Source organism: Myripristis murdjan, chromosome 11, assembly GCF_902150065.1.
Source record: "Myripristis murdjan chromosome 11, fMyrMur1.1, whole genome shotgun sequence".
Classification (NCBI taxonomy): domain Eukaryota; kingdom Metazoa; phylum Chordata; class Actinopteri; order Holocentriformes; family Holocentridae; genus Myripristis; species Myripristis murdjan.
In genome coordinates, this window is record NC_043990.1 from 31274165 (window position 1) to 31294316 (window position 20152).

The following is a 20152-nucleotide window of genomic DNA, read 5'->3' on the forward strand; positions in this document are numbered from 1 at the left end:
CAGACACAGAAACAAAACATGCATATCTACTGGTGCACAAACACGTGCATTAAGATAAAAATACACATTCATGCAAAAGTGTATGATTACACACACACACTAAGATGCAAACACTTTCACCCAAGAGTAATGAATAAGACAGAAATAAATTCAGCAGAGATTACAGATACAACACAAATACAATAAAACATGAGACAAAAACCAACACAACACAAAATATAAATGTAACAGTGAGCACAAAATACGCACCCATTGACTGATCACTATGTACAACACTGTCACTGTATGCTGTCCTGACAGGCACCAGCACACACACCGGCACGCGCGCACACACACACACACACACACACACACACACATACACACACACACACACACACACACACACACACACACACACACACACACACACACACACACACAAACATATAAAGATGAGGCATACGAATTGCACTGATCGAACTGCTAACAGATCTCAATATATGACCCCAAATGACTGAATAAACAGATTATAAACTATAATGTTATTTACATCAGTAATTCTAATACAATGTTACACTGCTTGGTGGTACAGCGGGTGACTCAGATAATGTGTTATCAGCACTGAGAAAAACATGACTTCAATTATTAAAACAATTAAAATCTTTGTTTTAAATGTGACTTCATCAAAATGACATTTTGACTGTCTTTTTTGTTTTATTTTCCTTTTTTTAATTAATTACATGCAGCCCACATTAATTATACAAACATAAACATAAATATGCGTCCACCTTGGTCAGCACTGTTGGTTCAATGCAGAGATCAGGTCAACCTGCTGTACAAGCCTGGTAACAGAGCTAGTAGTCTTCGACATTATTGAAATAAATGAAAAAGAAATTGCAAAAACATCAAGCCTTGTGTTATGGTTTATGTCACCCAAACGAGCCAACTCAATAGCAGCTAACAGCATACCTATTGTGAGTGAGGAGGACTTAGCACCCAACTAGCAGCAGGGTTGCTGCCAAGGCTGAGTCAGAAAGTACGCCTAGCTGGGGGGGCGCTATCGAGCAGCTAATGGAGTAGGTTGTGAGTAGGGTAAGCTCCACGTAAAATTTGATATAATCTCTTTTTTTGGCGCCCTACGTCAACAATAAGATACAAGAAACTCATCTAAAGCACCACTTAAACTTTTCAGAAGGCTTCGGCTTTTTTACTCCTACTTTTTTCCTGTAAATGGCGAGTAATTTACTCATATTCTAAGAGGGTACTGCTTTTAGTGTGTTATGGAAGGGCCTGAACTTGCCTAAATACTTTGTTGACATATCCCCCCTCTTTATACATATCCCCCCCCCCCGCCCAAAAAAAAAACAACTTTCGTTTATTTATTTATTTATTTAACTTTCTCTCCATGATCCTTATTTGACGAGTGAATGACCATAATATACGAACACTGTATATAGGGGAGATAAGCATAACCACAACTTGATGTTACTGATAATTACAACCAAGAATTCAATTTGTCATTAACCATTTGAATTACTGGCTATCTGTTTTATAATTGTTCTCAGGAGCATAAAATGACCAAGAGGGTGCCGGGTTACTGTTTAATTGGCGCCACCTTTTTATTTTTGTTGTTTATATCTCAAAATTTCTTACTAAACTTAAACAAAATAGGAGCAATCTGCTAGACTAGTGTTTCCTCACACAAGCACTTAATGTGTGGATATTTTTGCAAGGGGTTTAGTCGTCACCATGTTCTTTTGGGTGACAAGGGATGGGAAACCATTGCACCAAATGTTTATTTTATGTTTTTTTCTTTTTCTGTTTTTTGTGTTTTGTTTGTTAATGTGTTAGTGGAGAGGTTTCTTTTTATACACGCTCAAATGATTATGGCTACCATACACTACTATCTTCGAATATATGTCTTCTACAACAGAATATGGCTAAGCCACATCTGAGTGTGAATGTGGATAAATCAGGGGGTTGCCAGATCACTTTTATCAGCTGGAATGTAAAATCCTTAAACCATCCAGTAAAACGTAAAAAAGTTCTCTCACATTTGAATCAACTTAATGTAGGGATTGCCTTCCTCCAAGAAACCCACTTGAACACCTTTGATCATTTCAGACTAAGAGGAGGATGGGTGGGTCAATTTTATCACTCCAACTTTCACTCCAAATCTAGAGGAACTGCTATTCTCATCAATAAACAAGTCCCATTTGTCATGTCCAGAATTGAAGCAGATTCTGCTGGTCGCTATATAATAGTGGTAGGTAAATTGAACGACACTCCTGTCATACTGGCAAACGTGTATGCACCAAATTGGGAGGACAGCACTTTCTTCACTAGTTTTTTTTCACGTTTACCCAATATAGACACACATCACCTCATATTAGGAGGAGACATGAATTGTGTGTTATCACCCGTTCTAGATCGGAGCTCACCCAAAACTGCAACCCCATCTAAATCAGCGCAGGCAATAAAACTATTTCTCAATTCATATGGGATGGTTGACACCTGGCGCTTTAGAAATCCTACACATAGAAGTTACTCTTTTTACTCACCAGTCCATAAAACATATTCACGTATAGATTATTTTTTTTTAGACAGCAAATTACTTCCATTAGTCAGGGAATGTGAATATCAGGCAATAGTAATATCGGGTCATGCTCCACTTTTGATGACTTTATGCATACCAACTGTACACACTAGCTATCGCCCATGGCGTTTTAACACATTACTCCTTTCTGACGCAGATTTTGTCAAGTTTATGTCTACTGAGATAACTGGGTATTTAGCGCGTAATCAGACTCCAGGAATGTCTTCTTCTGTAATTTGGGAATCAATGAAAGCGTATCTTAGGGGACAAATTATATCATACAGTGTCCATATCAAAAAAGCTCTAAATGAACGCCTTGAAAAACTAACCAAAGATATCCTTCAACTTGATGTGACATTGGCCCATTCTCCATCACCTGATCTGTTTAAGCAACGATTAACACTCCAAACCGAATTCAATCTTTTGTCCACAAAGCATGCTGAAAATCTTATTAATAAGTCAAAACATAAGACATATGAACATGGTGAAAAGACTGGGAAGATTTTGGCTCATCAGCTACGTCAAGAAAATGCAAATCAAGCCATAAATGCGATAAACAACGAAACAGGTGTTAAACTTACAGACCCCTTAGAGATCAATCTATGTTTCCACAGGTATTATTCAAAGCTTTATACCTCAGAATCCAGCAGTGATGAATCTCTGTTTGACTCTTTTTTTAGCAACCTTAATACTCCCATCATTGATGAGGAAACTGCCACTAATTTAGAAAGTCCGTTTTCAAAAGAAGAATTTATTACTGCAACCAGATCCATGCAAAATGCAAAATCTCCTGGACCGGATGGATATCCGAGCGAATTCTTTAAAAAATTTGCCAACGAACTAGCTCCTATCATGCTCTCAGTCTACGAAGAATCACTCATCTTCGGCTCACTACCTGAAACAATGAGACAAGAGGTTATATCGTTAATCCCTAAAACAGGTAAAAACATCCTAGAATGTAGCTCTTTTCGACCTTATTGAATGTTGACAGTAAATTGCTTGCCAAAATGTTAGCCCGCCGTTTAGAAGCCGTTTTACCCTCTGTAATTTCTGACGATCAGACCGGATTTATTAAAAATCGCCAGTCATTTTTTAATATACGTAGGTTAATGAATATCCTTTATAACCCCACTCCACCTGACATTCCTGAAGTGCTTTTATCACTCGATGCTGAGAAGGCATTTGATCGGGTGGAGTGGGATTACCTCTTTTACACTCTAAAAAGATTCGGATTTAGCGCAAAGTTCATATCTTGGATTCGCGTTCTCTACTCCTTCCCTCTAGCAGCAGTTCGTACAAATAATAACCTGTCTTCTTTCTTTCTGCTGTTTCGTGGGACCAGACAAGGCTGCCCTTTATCCCCCCTCCTATTCGCTTTGGCAATTGAACCGCTAGCGATTGCGCTAGCGGTTATATCTCGATTAAAGGCATTCAGAGGAATAATTCGGAACATAAAGTATCCCTTTACGCAGATGATATGCTCTTATACTTATCGGAACCGCTAAGAAGCCTACCACAAACACTTGCTTTATTAGATAAATTTGGAAAAATATCTGGTTATAAAATAAATACACAAAAAAGCGAACTAATGCCTATTAATCCTGCTGCTAAACAGATTGTGTTTAGCTAACTACCCTTTAAGATAAGTGAAAATAAATTTAAATATTTAGGTATCTGGATTACACATAATTTTAAACACCTGTACAAAGCTAACTTCCCCCCACTTATAGAATCTTTGAAAAGCGACTTTGAGCGCTGGAATTTATTATTATCATTAGGAGGTAGAATTAACACTATAAAAATGAATGTATTACCAAAATTTTTGTATCTGTTCCAATGTATTCCTCTTTTTTTGACAAAGTCCTTCTTCTTGTTGTTAGATAAATTGATATCATCATTTATCTGGAATAAAAAACTCCACGCATACGTAAGAATATCTTACAGCGACACCGAGAATATGGAGGATTATCCTTACCCAACTTTCAGTATTATTACTGGTCGGCTAACATACGAGCTATGCTATATTGGCTTAATTTGTCACAAGATAGTAGCCCAAAATGGTCACAGTTAGAAAATTTGTCATGTAGACCTGTCTCTTTACATGCTCTACTTTTTTCCAAGATCCCATCATCAGAACCTATATCTAGGTATTCTACAAACCCAGTGGTTAAGCATTCCCTAAAGATTTGGGCACAGTTTAGGCGAGCACTTTCACTTAGTAACATGTCAATCAATGCCCCTATATCAAGAAACAATATGTTTAAACCCTCTATTATAGACAGATCCTTTGAAATTTGGACCAAGAATGGATTAGCTCCATTAAAAGACTTGTATATCGATGATAACTTTGCATCATTTGAGCAGCTGAGATTAAAATTTGAAATCCCCAACTCACATTTCTTTAAATATTTGCAGATTCGCAGTTTTGTATCCTCACACTCAACTCACTTTCCATCGTTACCGCCCAGCTCTCTCCTTGATTCTGTTTTGAAGTTTAGTTCCCACCAGAAAGGGTTTATCGGCAAATTCTACATGTTACTCAACTCTTACAACTTAGAATCTCTGACACGTTTAAAAAGCCAGTGGGAGGAAGAACTAGACATAGAACTTTCTGAGGACTTGTGGGGCTCCATATTGAAGAAGATACACTCATCATCAATTTGTTTAAGACATAAGGTAATACAATTCAAGATTGTACATAGGCTACATTGGTCTAAAGCAAGGTTGGCAAAAATAACACCAAATATGGACCCTAATTGTGACCGCTGTGGGACGACAATAGCTACTTTATCACATATGTTCTGGCTCTGTCCGAAATTAATAGATTTTTGGCAACCAATATTCACATTCTTTTCTGACCTGTTAGAAGTACCTATAGAATCTCTTGCCATAATAGCAATATTTGGTACAGTGCCGCTGGATTTCAATCTCAGCCAACACAGCAAAAACATAATAGCCTTTGCTACGCTCCTGGCTAGAAGACTCATATTGCTTAAATGGAAAGACAGATCTCCTCCAACCTTCAATCAGTGGATCAGGGACCTTCTGCACCATCTGACTTTAGAAAAAATCCGTTATGCCACTAGAGGCTGTGCCCTCAACTTCTATGCTATATGGCAACCAGTTCTAGATCAGGTAGAAAAGACAGACGCCTCAAACATTTCAAATGTATAGGTAAAACCTCTCTCTCTTTTTCTTTTCTTTTCTTTTTTTTTCTTTCTTATTTTTCTTTCTGTCCTAATGTGTCTTTTGTATATTTATAAATTGTGTATCACATTTACCACTGAACCTGTGATGTGTTGTAATGTGGATCTGTGGTGGTGCAATGGGGTGGGGTTGTTTGTGGGATGGAATTGGGTAGAAGTTTATTGAATTATATGTCAAAATGTATTTTGTACATTTTAGAAAACTAATAATAAAAACACTTTGAACAAAAAAAAAAAAGAAAGTACGCCTAGCTATCAAGAGTCAGAAAATGGCTACAAGGAGGTATGATCCAAAATATCTCAGTTTGGAATTTTAACTTGGGCCAGGGTGGAGGAATGTGTTGTGAAATTCTGAGCAAGAAATGAATGAAGCCACCACATCTGAGGTGGCACTTGATAACAAAGTATACACTTTTTTAAGGATAACTCTGTTGATTTTCTTTCAAAAGAAACTTAAACATTAGAGGCAGGCCAAATGCAGCTGGTTATCAGCAAACAAATGTTTCATGAAAAGATTCTGTTTCTTAATATGTCATCTCCAGCTAATCACATCACCCTAAGATCACTCTAGATAAATATGTGTACACACTGTCTGAAGAATGTGTGAGGTGTGCATTCTGACCACTCATTCTGTTTATGCATGGGAAATGGCGTATGCATGTTTTTTTTTTTTTGCATACGCATTGTTTATACATGTGGCCACTGGACTGCATATTGAGTTTTTACTCATTTTTTTTGCCCAACCTCACAGGAATTGATAAGCAGATTTGAAAGTTGTGTTTCTTAGCACCAACCCAGTCCTAGTAAATATAGAACCAGTTCCAAGTCAGAATTGGTTCTCAAAACCCAGCCCTAGTGTATAGTGCATTAGTGTACTGTCCTAATCTATGGCATGATCCCTGTTTTTGGCAGAGGACAAAAGAGCAAAGAGGAGATCAGGTTGCCGCCATACACTCCATACTGAGTACAGCTGTAGCACAGTACAACTTGAGATTGCTCAAGTGGAGCAGTTGCATTTTATTCACTTATTTATTTATTTACAGAAAGGTCCAGCATTTAGAAAATGTGTTGCAAATTAATACAACACAACACAACATAATACAGAAATGTGCAGCATTTTGAAAACAGGCTGCAATTACACCAAAAAACAACAGTTTTCCAGAGGACACTTGGCTACTGTAAACTTGTAACAATCGCCCTACTTTAAAGGTAAGGAGAAAGCACAATGCAACGTTTAAGGTGACGGGTGGATATAGCCTATTCAGATTATGCGATGAAGCCGCTGGCTGGTGATTAAATATTTTTTCCCTACAAAATACCAAAGAAATCAAAACATTCTCTACTCCTAAATCAAGTAAAAATTACTAACAAACGAAAATACTTCTGCTTGTGGTAATAACGTGATATATTTTAGAGAAGAGAACAAACAGAACTTACAAAACAAACAATAGCCGGCTTACACACACCTGCCGATGCACAATTAAGCTTCCAATTGATCTATAATTCCACAAACCAAACCCGAATTACCATACCCCGACCCCAGTCCAAAGTTCAAGGTATCCAAAACTCAAAATTGTCCAAAGTCCAAGCTGTCCTTGAAAAAAAGTAAATAATAAATCAACAGGTGGAAGCGTGGTGAGAAGCCGCAGTCCGACACACCACGCCAACCACGCAGACCTGACCACTGCCCGTCCAGGAAAGTCGGTTCCCGTCCAGCTGAGTCCAGGGAAGTACAATCCATTTGGAAATTTAAATTTACATTTACATCCAGTAGTGAACTGTCCCTGAAAGTCCTGCTTGCCAGTTCCTCCTGACGCCCTCTCCACACCTGCCTATGCGCGCTCCCTTCCGTGCATCACTTCCCCCCTTTTAACACCTCCCATGTTGAAATAATAATACTACTAATAATAACAATAATAACTTAATTTACAAAACAGACCCATAACCCATACATATACAGCGGCTGCTGACAAACAACCCGAAAGTGTAGCATTATATACCTTAAACAACAATAAATGCCCCAGCCAGCGGCTTATCGGGACCATAGTAGGGCTTCATGTCAACTACATTCACCTTCTTCTTATCAGTCAGCAAACAAACACGGTAGTTTACAGGACCTAACTTCTTCTCTACCCTGACTGGCCCTGACCATTTGGGTGCAAACTTGGCAGAGAAGTTAGCTGAGGCTTTGGACACTGGATGTGCCTTAATCCAGACCAGATCCCCGACTGCAAAGTGTACATCTTTGTGTTGTGCTTTCTCCTTACCTTTAAAACAGGGCGATTGTTACAAACTCGCAAAATTGTTTTTTATCGATGCTGTAAATGCATTTTTGATGACAAAAAAGAAGACTAATATTAACAGGCTGATATAAGGTTGGCTAAAAACAGAAGGAGGCTAACGCTAACATCAGTTGAAACCACTAACAGCCAGTACTGACTCAATTCCAGGGCGTCAGTCTGTGCAGCTAAAACTAGGGTCATTCCATGTCATTTCACCAAATTTTCAGGACATCCCATGCACTTGGGTCTCAAAAAATTCGGAAAAATTCACCAGTTGTTCCTTATTCATCCAATAGGCACACTGTAAAATTTTAGTTTACTCGGATGGATACTTTTTGAGACACGGCCAATTTAGTGAGGGGAGTAGGGGAGAGTGGGGTAAATAGTGCCAATTTTTACTTAAAGTGCCTTTAAAGCAAGGGGATTACAGTAATGCCTCCAAGTAAAATATGCACATATAGTTTAGGATGTTGTGCATCCCTGGGAACAATCACTTTGGATCTTATATAAACTGTTTGAGAAATACAGCTTTTGAAAAAAAAAGTGGTTTTGTGGCACAACTTGCCCCCGGTGCGGGGTAAATTGTGCCATTAGAGAGAATACACTGGGGTAAATTGTGCCATTGATAATTGAAGTAAAACAGATCATTTTAACCTCACAAATGATAATGCTATATAAAAGCAAAACAAATTCAATACAAAATTATTTATTTAACATTTATTTCTTATTTTAACAAAATCACAGGCCACGTTTCTATAACAAGGCCGAGCGCCACATGAACACATACCCAGAACAAAATAAAACTTCCAAAATGAGCACCTGCAAATCATTCTTCATCTGAATCTGAATAGTTTTAGTGATCAAAGGTAAGAAGACAATGTACAATAACAATAAAATACAAGAAAGTAATATATAGTATATAATCACAAGTTGTGCCACTGGCACAATTTACCCCAGGCCCTTTGGCACAAATTACCCCAAGCCCCCCATTTTGAAAAAATGCATCCCCCAGCTGTTTTGAGCTAACATCATGCTAACTGTATAGACTCATAGTGTAGCTTACTAAAGTACTAAAACCTGTGTGAACTGTTTTCAAAGTTTTCAATAATTGTTCAAACACAGCAATCAAAAAACCTTGATCATGGAAATTTTACTTTGGAGGGCAAAAAAATGTTTTTTGAACTTAAATGTGCTTACTTCTCAAGCCATGTGTCTCCCTTCTTTGCAGGATGAGTGAAATGGATGCCTCTTCAAAAATATGTGGTCACATGACCAACTTCTTCTACGGTTTTCTAGATAACATGGGTGGCACTACTTGCCCATTGGCACAAATTACCCCACTCTCCCCTATATGTCGATTTTGGTGCAATTTTCGTGCATCCTTATTTTTCCTCCATTTTCAGGTGTCAATATCTCAGGAACTACACCACATAGGAAACTGAAATTTGGTACGATGGTTAGTCATATTGGGAATGCGTTTTAAGAATAGGTTTTCAATTAATTGTTTTGTTGTTTTTACTTATTTGCCGCCTGAGGGATCCTCTAGAACAATTGTCTCTCATCTATTTTTTAATCATTTATTGGCTCAGATATATAATTTGTCTGATGTAGATGAAATGTATTTATGTTTGGATTATAATGGACGGATTGGTAATCTCAATGATTACATACCAGATGTTGATAATGTACCTCCCAGAAATAATTTAGATGCCTCTGTTAATAAATATGGAGATGTTTTAATTGAATTTTTGAGAGATACTAAATGCTGTGTATTGAATGGGAGAATACCAGGTACTGATAATTTCACCTCAGTCTCTACCAGAGGGAGAGCTGTGGTAGATTACATTATTGTCCCCCACGAAGGATTAAGTAACTGCAATAAGTTTATTGTTTGGACCCCGAATGAGTTATTGAATAGTTTAGGGTTAGAGGGTATTTCTTTATTGGGAGACAGATGTAAAATGCCTGATCACTCTATATTGATGATGTCATTCCAAACCAGATCAAATTTCATTAAAGAGGTGCAAGTACCCAGGAACCATACAACAAATTTAAGATCTCAAATAAGAAGACTACCAGTTTTTGTCAGTTGACAGTTTTTGTCAACTAACCCTTTTTGTCAACTAACCCTTGGAATAGTAATTCATTGGAGTTTACAGACTTTAACTTCAACTGATCAGTTGAAGTTAAATTCAAATGATCAAGTTCATATGGATACTTGGTATGACAAATTTTGTGAGTGTTTATATACAGAATTGGATAAATGCATTAAAAACAATACTCCAAAAGGGTCAAGGTAAATACGTAAACCATATTGGAATCAAGACTTACAAAGGCTATGGGGCCATTTAAGAACAGTGGAAAAGAAATTCCAAAAGTGTAAAAATAAAGAATTGAGAGCGGGGTTGAGAAAGGAATTTAAAAAGTGTCAAAGTGAATTTGATAAAAGGTTACATGCAGTGAAGCGCAAGTTTAACCGAGGAATGTCATTACATATTGAGCAACTACAAACTCATAACCCCCAGAAATTCTGGAATGAAATTAATAAATTGGGTCCCATTAAGAAGAAAGAGATTCCTATGGTTGTAAAATTGGCGAATGGGGAATGTTGCTCTGAGGTAGGAAGAGTTCTACAAAAATGGGAGAAGGATTTTGCAGATTTGTTTTCTGGGTGTAATCACTCTTTATTTGATGAGGCTTTCTTGAAAGAAACGAGCAGTCTAAAGACGATAATGGAAGGTGAAATGAGCGCAGATACTTATAATTGTAATTTCTATTTAAGTGTAAATTTCACTATTGAGGAAGTAAAGAGAGTGGTTGAAAAAAGTAAACTAAGTATCTCCAAGATACACCGACACTCAGTTCAGCCGCATCCGTGACCTTCACATCTGGCTCAAGGGTCACTGCACTGCCAAAGGGATCCCATATACTGATAACTTTCCAACCTTCTGGACCCAACCCGACCTCTTTGCGAGGGACAGTCTCCATTTGAACTGGGCTGGTGCACGTCTGCTCTCTCTCTCCATGGGACTCACTCTGGAGTCCCTTGACTGGTTCCACCAAGGGGCATGACAGAAGGACAGCCCAATTCATATTCTCTCCCGGAACAGCTCACCTCTATCCACACCTTGGACTATGCTAGACCCACTCCCCCCCTCCGAGCCCCACACTCCCTCACCTCTTCTAACATTCAGCCTGTTTCTGGGCCAACTGACAGAATACAATACAACCCCACCTCTCTTCCTCCTACACATTATGCTATGCTCTCACTTGTCTCTTCTCCTGCTCACTCCATCTCTGCTGAGTTGGATCTGCCACTTCTCTCTTTACCTCCTCAAATAATTCCAGTTCATATCTCTTCTAGAGTATCCACCACTGTTTATCCCACGCGCAAATAACCAATTATGATAACTTAATATCCGTCCCATTAAACCCTAGTTTAAAACTGCCTCTCTCTGGAGCTCTTGCTCATCCCATCTCACAATCTCATTCCAGTCTAACAGATGTCGGCACTCAATCTAACACCCAAAATAACATACAAAAGACAAAACGGAAAAAAAAGAAACAAATAACACAAATTCAAACCATATCTCAACTAAGTAATACTAAAGGGTTTAAAATATGTCACCTCAGTGCAAGAAGCATGATATCAAAACTAGATGAAATAAAAATACTTATTCGACAAGCCAAACCACACATTTTCATAATATCAGAATCATGGCTTTCCCCCACCATACCTGATTCATTCATCTCTATAAACAACTATCAGCTTCACAGAAGAGACTGGCCAAATAAACCAGGTGGTGGTATTCTATTACTAGTAAATTAATCATATGCACACACAATAACCCCAATTATAACAGAAACTGAGACAATGCAACTGGTCATTAACTTTACTAATCAACATGCAATCACACTTATTGCTAGCTACAGGTCACCAAACACAAACCCCACAGATTATATAAAAAATCTCTCTGATATTATAAAAAACATAAAAACAAAGGAATTTCTCTTAATTGGTGACCTGATTACAAATCATCCAAACCACTGAAAAGCACGGCAGAAAAACTAGGACTCCACCAACTGATGAAAGATCCAACTAGAATATGTCATACTCGTAGCTCTATTCTTGATGTCATCTTCACCAATCAACCTGCAAAATATAGCACATCAGGAGTCATCCACGTAGCTATATCAGATCATTTTCTCATATGCACAGTCAGAAAAAACATTAAACTTCGGAAAAGCCACCAACAGCTTACTATTTCAAATATATCAAGATCTAAGTTGCCGCAATATGAAATCAAAATAAAAAATATTGACTGGAGCAGCCAACTAGCACTTAATAACCCAGAGCAAATCCTAGCAGATTTCCATAACAGTCTAGAAACCATACAGAAAAAATACACCAGATACACCAAATACTACCAGAAAACTCAGATTACGACAGAATAAACTACCCTGGATAAATTCAGACATTTTAACCTTGCTCAAACAGAAAACCATTGCACTGAAATTCTACAGGTCAACAAAAACCACTGGAAGCAAAATAGCTTTCCTCCGACTTAGAAATAAATGTTCTCTCAAAATATGTAAGGGTAAAACCTTTTATTTCTAGGAGCAAATAACTCAGACCGCCTCAACCCCACAACCCTCTGGCAGACATTAAAAAGCATCACTGGTCAAACTCAAGGAAGTAAAAACAGTAATATACAAATATCTTTACAAGATATACTCACCACTGATCATGAACTAATTGCAAATGCATTTAATAATTATTTCATCACATCTATTAAAGAACTGGCAGAAAACTTTGATTTTCCTCTATCACCCACACCTGTAACCCCCTCATCTCACCAGTTTTCATTCTCGGAGATTACTCTCTTGGAGATATCCAATATTTTCAACTCACTCAATGATTCTAAGGCCAAAGATATATATGGATTAAACAAAGAATTTTACAAGACCTACGCCAGTAGTTTTCTACCTTTAATCCTCCACTTAATCAACCTCTGTATAAGGCATTCCATATTTCCGTCTGCATGGAAAACAGCCAAAATAACCCCCATATTTAAATCAGATGACCCAACAACTTTATCTAACTACTGGCCCATATCAATCCTTCCAACTCTATCAAAACTCTTAGAAAAAATCTTGTCGAAACAACTTATAGAACACCTCGAGAACAACAACCTTCTCAATAACTCACAATTCGGCTTTCGTACAGCTCGCTCAGCGCTATCTGCACAGTTATTATTTACAGAATATATACGCACCTCTCTCAATAAAGGTCTCATTATGGGAGCAGTTTTCATAGATCTCCGTAAAGCTTTTGACACAGTTAACCACCAGATACTCCACAACAAACTAGCCTCTTTTCATCTTTTCCCTTCAGCTCTAACTATGTTCTCCACATACTTATCTGACAGGACCCAGGTTGTTAATGTTGATCAGGCAACACTGACTCCACTACCATCTTCCACTGGAGTCCCCCAGAGCAGCATACTGGCTGTCAATATTCTCACTGGCAAGCTTAAACAGAAAATGTATGTCTACAGCAAGGTCAGACCTTATCTCACCCATAATGTCTCAAATATCTATTTAAATTCTATCATTCTGTCTAAGCTATCATACTGTCTCCCCATCTGGTCTCTCACCTCAAAGGAAATTTTGGACCCCCTAGCAAGACTATACAATAGAGCATACAAAATACACAGTAGACTCTCAAATTGGACCCTACATTGTATGGCCCTTGCACACTCCAATGCATTAACTTTCCAGAATTACACAAATCTTCTGGCAATAAAATTATTCTATCAACTAAAAACGAATAGTCTCCCTCCTATAATTACTTCACTTCTCCTAAAACGTAATGTAAGACAGGCACACACCACTCACTCAGTTACACAGGACCACACCCCAGTCCCAGCATACAAAAACAACTTTGGCCTGAATTCATTCATCTGTACACCTACAGTATTTATAAATTTCTTAAAATAAGTTGTATAAAAGGTGTTATGCACAGGCACCAGGTTCCATTGCAAGTGAGTGATTTTTCATAACTAATTGACTCTCCTTCACTCAGATCAAAGACTGATCACTGCCATTTCACTGATGAATTACATAAAAAATACTTGTGTTTTTGTCTTGGTCAGGACAAACACGAAGCCAAGTGTATTGTCTATAAAACTGGCACCTATGTCCGTCACAAATAAAGATGCTGAAGACACCACAAAGCACAAAGGACAGAGTTCCTCTGCAAAGTAAAAAGAATTATTTGTATGACCTGGCCAAGAAGAAGAGAAGATCGGGTAAGTCAGTGCAGCCAGGGGTGTTCAGGCATTTCACACTGTCAAACACCATAGCAGCTACAGGTCAATGGACTCTATCAGTGCCTTGTTGAAAAAGTCATTTCTAGTTTTCCAGTGCCCACACCAAAACTGAAGCTATTGTCAACAGCCAATGCCACACTCTGTTGAAACTGCTCTGGAAGCGCTTTATTGTGGTGTTGCTAAATTAAATAACCACAGTGCGGTAAAAATATTCCCATTACTAATCCAGTATTTTGACTGGAAGAAAGGTGGTGTTCAAACACCAAAATGTGTTGCATTTACTGGTGACAATTGCAGCACACATTTTCTGATGTAATAAAGTGGGAAAGAATGTGCAACTTTTAAAGTGTTGTTGCAGAACAAGTCTCTGATTGGTGTGGGTTGCCAAGCACACATATGTAACTGTGTTAATCATGGGCTGCAAACACAAGAAACTGAGAATATAATTTTTAGAAATCTACCTGTACTTCCACATTTACACTGTGCGCACTGACAATCTGAAGTGGTGCTGTGAGTTTGTTCTCCTCTCTCACAGCAAGACACCATGGTTGTCATGATTCCCAGGCACTGAGAGGCTGTTATAGATCCTTCCAGCCTTGAAGGCATTATTTGTCTCAGAAAAAGCCATTTTTTTTTTTTTTTTTAATAATTTCAGTAAAATTTACTTCTGGTACATGCATTCACTCGTCTATGTTTCAATCACACATTCAAGAAATAGAGAAGGAAAACACTTCCATTGTGGAAGTGAAGAAAATCTTGAACAGAGCCCGCGCTTTACTTCTTCAACAAATTCAAAAAAGTAGTATTGGGATTATTGGCACAAAGTCCACAAATGGACTTGGTATGGTCTGCAACTGGTTCTGTGCTGATATACAAGGCCTGTACAGTGTATGCCTGGAGTATCTGGAGAAGTGGATGATACCCATGGAAGATTTCTCCTCATTCATGAAGATTGATCTGAATAAGCCACAAGATTAGAATTATGTGGAAGCCTGCATCAAGCACCTGGGAGAGAAGTGGGTGGGCTCTCAGGCTGAGGGTCCTCTTTTTCCAGGAGCACAATGCGGTCAGCGTACTTTCAATGCAGCTGGATTTGCAAGAATCCATCTCACCAGGCTTCAAGTAATGCTTAAGTAATTTGTGGCCAAACCACAATGGTTCAGACCAATCAGCATCCTACTGGCAGCTACCAGCATGGCTTATGAGTGCTGATACTGAAAGGTTGAAAAGAGGTTAGCAGGGTTAGCATAGAGGCTCCTGGAACTGCCTCACATCGCAGTTCATTTTTCACTGTGACACACTAGTTTACACATTTCGTTTTTGGTGTCTACCCCCAAAAACATTGAGACAGTGAGGCAGAACTAATGTTCTGTAAAGGTTCCGGGGGGCCCTCTTAAATGTATGCACGGAAAACTACATGAAGCAGACGTTTGTTTGTTAGTCTCTGTTATTTCAGTAAGTGTTTATAACTGTTTATAAGTGTTTTATAAGAGTCAAAGAACACTCAAGAAGAAGCCTTACCCTCTATATGTTGTAATGCAGCCAATGAGATTTGTGTTATTTCTGTTTTTAGGGCCCAAGCCCTCCCAGGGAGAAGGGCCCTATTGTTTTTATGCTGTTTTTTCTTCTTTTTTTTTTTAGGGCCCAAGCGCTGAGACAACGCCAAGCCCAATTGTTATTTTTAGGGCCCTCGTCTCTGAAAGAGGGCCCTATTGTTATTGTAATGGTTTTTAGGGCCCGAGCACTGTCCCAGTGCGAAGCCCTATTGTATTTGCTTTGTTTCTTTTTAGGGCCCGAGCACTGTCCCAGTGCGAAGCCCTATTGTTTTTGTAAGGTTTCTTTTTTAGGGCCCGAGCACTGTCCCAGTGCGAAGCCCTAATGTTTTTGCTTCATTTCTTTTTAGGGCCCGAGCACTGTCCCAGTGCGAAGCCCTATTGTTTTTCGTTCATTTCTTTTTAGGGCCCGAGCACTGTCCCAGTGCGAAGCCCTTTTGTATTTGTAGTGGGGTTTTTTTCTTCGCTATTATTATTACGTCTCTTTGAGGCTTAATTTGACCCCCTAAACATGCTCAAAAACTCACCAAATTCGGCACGCAGACCAGGTCTGGCGAAAAATTCGATAAAATCAAAAATCGAACCCCCCAGGTGCAAAAATGGGCTCGGTAGCGCCACCTAGGTACGCAAAGGCAGCCTCTGCGGCCCACAGGAATGTTATAGAAAGACCAAACCAGCGCCGAAACGTAGATCTCATCAAGCCCGACATTTTTTCGCACCGTGCCCCCCACCTAAAACCAACAGGAAGTCCGCAATTTGCGTTTGAAAGTCACGTTTTCGCCCAAATTTGAGCTTTGCATGAAATCTATAAACTCCCAGGACGTTAATTTGAATGGCTTGAAAATTAAATAGATGACAAGAGGACATAGTGCTTAACAAAAGTTCAGAAGGAATTTACGTTCCTTTGAACCGTTTGGATTTCAGAAGCCATCAAAGTCAGAGTGTCCACAACCAGCGCCTCCACTTTTTCCCATGGACCCTGGTGTGCCTGCTGTGAATTAACATGCACTTGCCGTGAGCATAGGCACTAATTAGGCCCCAGCAGTCCAAAGTAAAAGTCTGACAGCTTCCAAACCTATGCCGATGGAAAGAGGACTAGTTCTACAAAAATAGGAGGACTTGCTGTGGATTGGAAAAAGTTGGTGGCCACTGTGAATACTAGTTTAACAGGCTTGGACTCTAGTTTTTTTTTTCTCTGCCCTGCTCAAACTCAAGCTGAGGGCAACATCTGCTGGAGGAGCGCCGCTAGCAACTGGGCCAGAACTGTGTGTGTGTGTGTGTGTGTGTAAGTGAGTGAGAGAGTGAGTGAGTGAGTGAGTGAATGAGTGTGTGTGTGTGCATGCACATGCATGGTGTGTGTCTGTGTGTGTGTGTGTGTGTGTGTGTGTGTGTGTGTGTGTGCGCCTGCGGGTGCATGTGTGTGTGTGTGTGTGTGTGTGTGTGTGTGTGTGAGTGTGATTGAGTGAATGGCATCGTGAATGGCCCGTTCTCGACGGGCACGAGGGGGACGCGGGGCACGGGTGCGAGGGCCCGTCCAACGCTGTTTGCAGCTTTAATTTTTGTTTGTTTTTTTTTGGGGCCCTCGCCTCTCTGGAAGAGGGCCCTACTGTTATTGTAGTGTTTCTTCTTCTTCTTCTTATTATTATTATTATTACGTCCAAATAACCCTTAATTTGACCCCCTAAACGTGCTCAAAAACTCACCAAATTCGGCACCCACACCAGGTCTGGTGAAAAAAAAAATTTTTTTGAACAATTTATTTATTGAAATTTTCAGACAGAATACATTGTTTCAGAGTGAATACAACATTAATTGTTAACACCCCCCTCCCTCCCCCATGGAAGAGTGGGACGAAAAAGTTCAATAGTGATAATTAAAATAATGAAAACGAAAACAACAACAACGACAATAGTAATAATAATAATAATAATAATAATAAATAAATTAGTAAATAAAAAATTTTAAAAAATTAAAAAAGATAAATAAGACAAATTAATAATAATAATAATAATAATAATAATAATAATACATTTTATTTATAAGCACCTTTCACAAATACTCAAGGACACTTTACAAAAGATGAAACAAGCAATAAAAACACAGGTAAAAGACTAACTAAAATACAATGGAAACAATGCAATTACAGAGAGTACGCAGTTTTAAACAGATGAGTTTTAAGTCTAGTTTTGAACAGAGGGACAGAGTCGATGTTGCGGATGTCCGGGGGTAGTGAGTTCCAGAGTTTGGGAGCAGAGTGGCTGAAGGCTCTGCTGAACTCCTGCTACACTCTGCCAACAGTGGGGAATTCCCCACTGTTGTGGTCAGCTGCGTCTATGTAGCCCCCAGTACTAACATCAACATAGCAGCAGAGCTAATAGCCAGGGATGTTAATGCTATGTTAGCCAAGTATCCTGGTGCTCCGCTGTTCATTCTGGGGGACTTTAACAGTTGCAGACTGGACTATGTGTTACCATCACTTCAACAATATGTGGATATTTCAACAAGAAGGGGAAACATCTTGGATTTATGCTACGGGAACATCAACGATGCTTTCCGTGCCCGTTCATACCCTCCACTCGGACTTGCTGACCACAACGTCATCTATTTACTTCCGCTGTACAAACAGAAGCTAAAACGCCACAAACCACAGTGCCACAAGAAGGGAAAGAGTTGCTGAGGAAACGGAGGACGGTTCAAATGTAGAAGCGGCTGCGGCTGCAGTTGAGGTAGTCGAAGTAGATTCAGTCGAGCAGGACTTGCTTGTCATATTTTATACTTTTAAACTTGGTTTGATTGTCAGTTGTTCAATAAATTTAACTAAAAGTATTTAATATGTATTTTCTTGAGTTATTCTCAGACAGCACAGCATTATAGTCTCACTTCTCAGGCATGCAAACTTGTCGCCTTTCAGCTACAATCGATGTTTTTTTTTGGTCAATCGGGTCATACGCGTGAATCGCGTAGTTTGGAGACGCCTGGCTTCCGAGTCTGATGTAAAGTTTTAACGTTAGTTTGAAGGAACCGCCTTACGTTAAATTAGACTTTGCATAACGTTATGCTACGAGCAAAATGGCTAACGTTAGTTAGCAAGACAAGCGGGCCATATGATGCTGGAATTTCCATTAGCAAGATAGCGAACTAATTAGCCAGCTAACGTTAGCTAGTTCTAATGTTAATTCCAACATGGTCTGCTTGTCTTGCTAACTAACGTTAGCCATTTAGCTCTAGCTAGAAACCTTCACCAAAGACCTGAACACATTCTACACCCGTTTTGACAACCAGGACTTCTCATCCGAGTGTCAGGCCTTGCTGAGAGCCCTCCCACCACCAGCCCCTGAAGAACCGGCCCCTTTCACAGAGGAGGAGGTATGGCGCCATCTGAGCCAGCTCACCTTTGATCAGCACACCATGGATATTCAAAAAAAGAAGCCAACAAAGACTATCAGCCATCCGCAAACTTAAAGGATTATATGTTGCACCCCACCTCCTGTTGTTACTCTATCAAAGCATCATTCAACCCATCCTCCTGTACTGTTCCACATGTTTCTTCACTATGATTTCTGTCACCAACCGGGCCAAACTCACACGCATCACAAACACAGCTGCTAAAATCACTGGTCTCCCCACACCCAACCTCACAGAACTAAACAATAAGTCCATCACCCGCTTAACAAACACCATAGCACAAGACATCACTCACCCACTGCACCAATACATCATCCCACTACCTTCAGGGCGCAGGTATAGAACTATCAAGTTTAAGAGGGCTCGCCTTGGGAAAAGCCTAATCCCTGCAGCTATAGCTGCCCTGAACAGCAGGTCCCGCTGATCTGTCTGTCTGCCACTGCTTTGTGTTGTTATTGCTTTACTATTATGTTTAGTTACAAGTTGTTACAGTTGATGTCTGCCTTGTGATGTGCAATGTTGCCCTCTTTGTTACGCACAGTCAGTGAAGACAAATCTCCCTACGGGGACCAATAAAATCAAATCTCAATCTTTCAAAATAAAAGCCCCCAACTCTTTCAAGCATGAGTGCAAGGGCCCGTCCAACGCTGCTTGCAGCTTTAATTTGTGTTATTTATTTTATAGTGATATTGAAGTTTGCACTACTGCTAATGTTTGCTAGTGGCTAATCTGCATTGCTACAGTACTGCTGCTAACATTGCTAATGTTGCTACTGTGTATAGCTATAACTTAATGT

General features: G+C 39.3%; 1 protein-coding gene across 2 annotated transcripts in view; it reads right to left on the reverse strand.

Annotated features, from left to right (window-relative positions):
• Nucleotides 1-20152, reverse strand: part of arhgef2a (Rho guanine nucleotide exchange factor (GEF) 2a) — a 236014-nt gene that overhangs the window by 134571 nt on the left and 81291 nt on the right. The gene's annotated exons all lie outside the window — the stretch shown is intronic.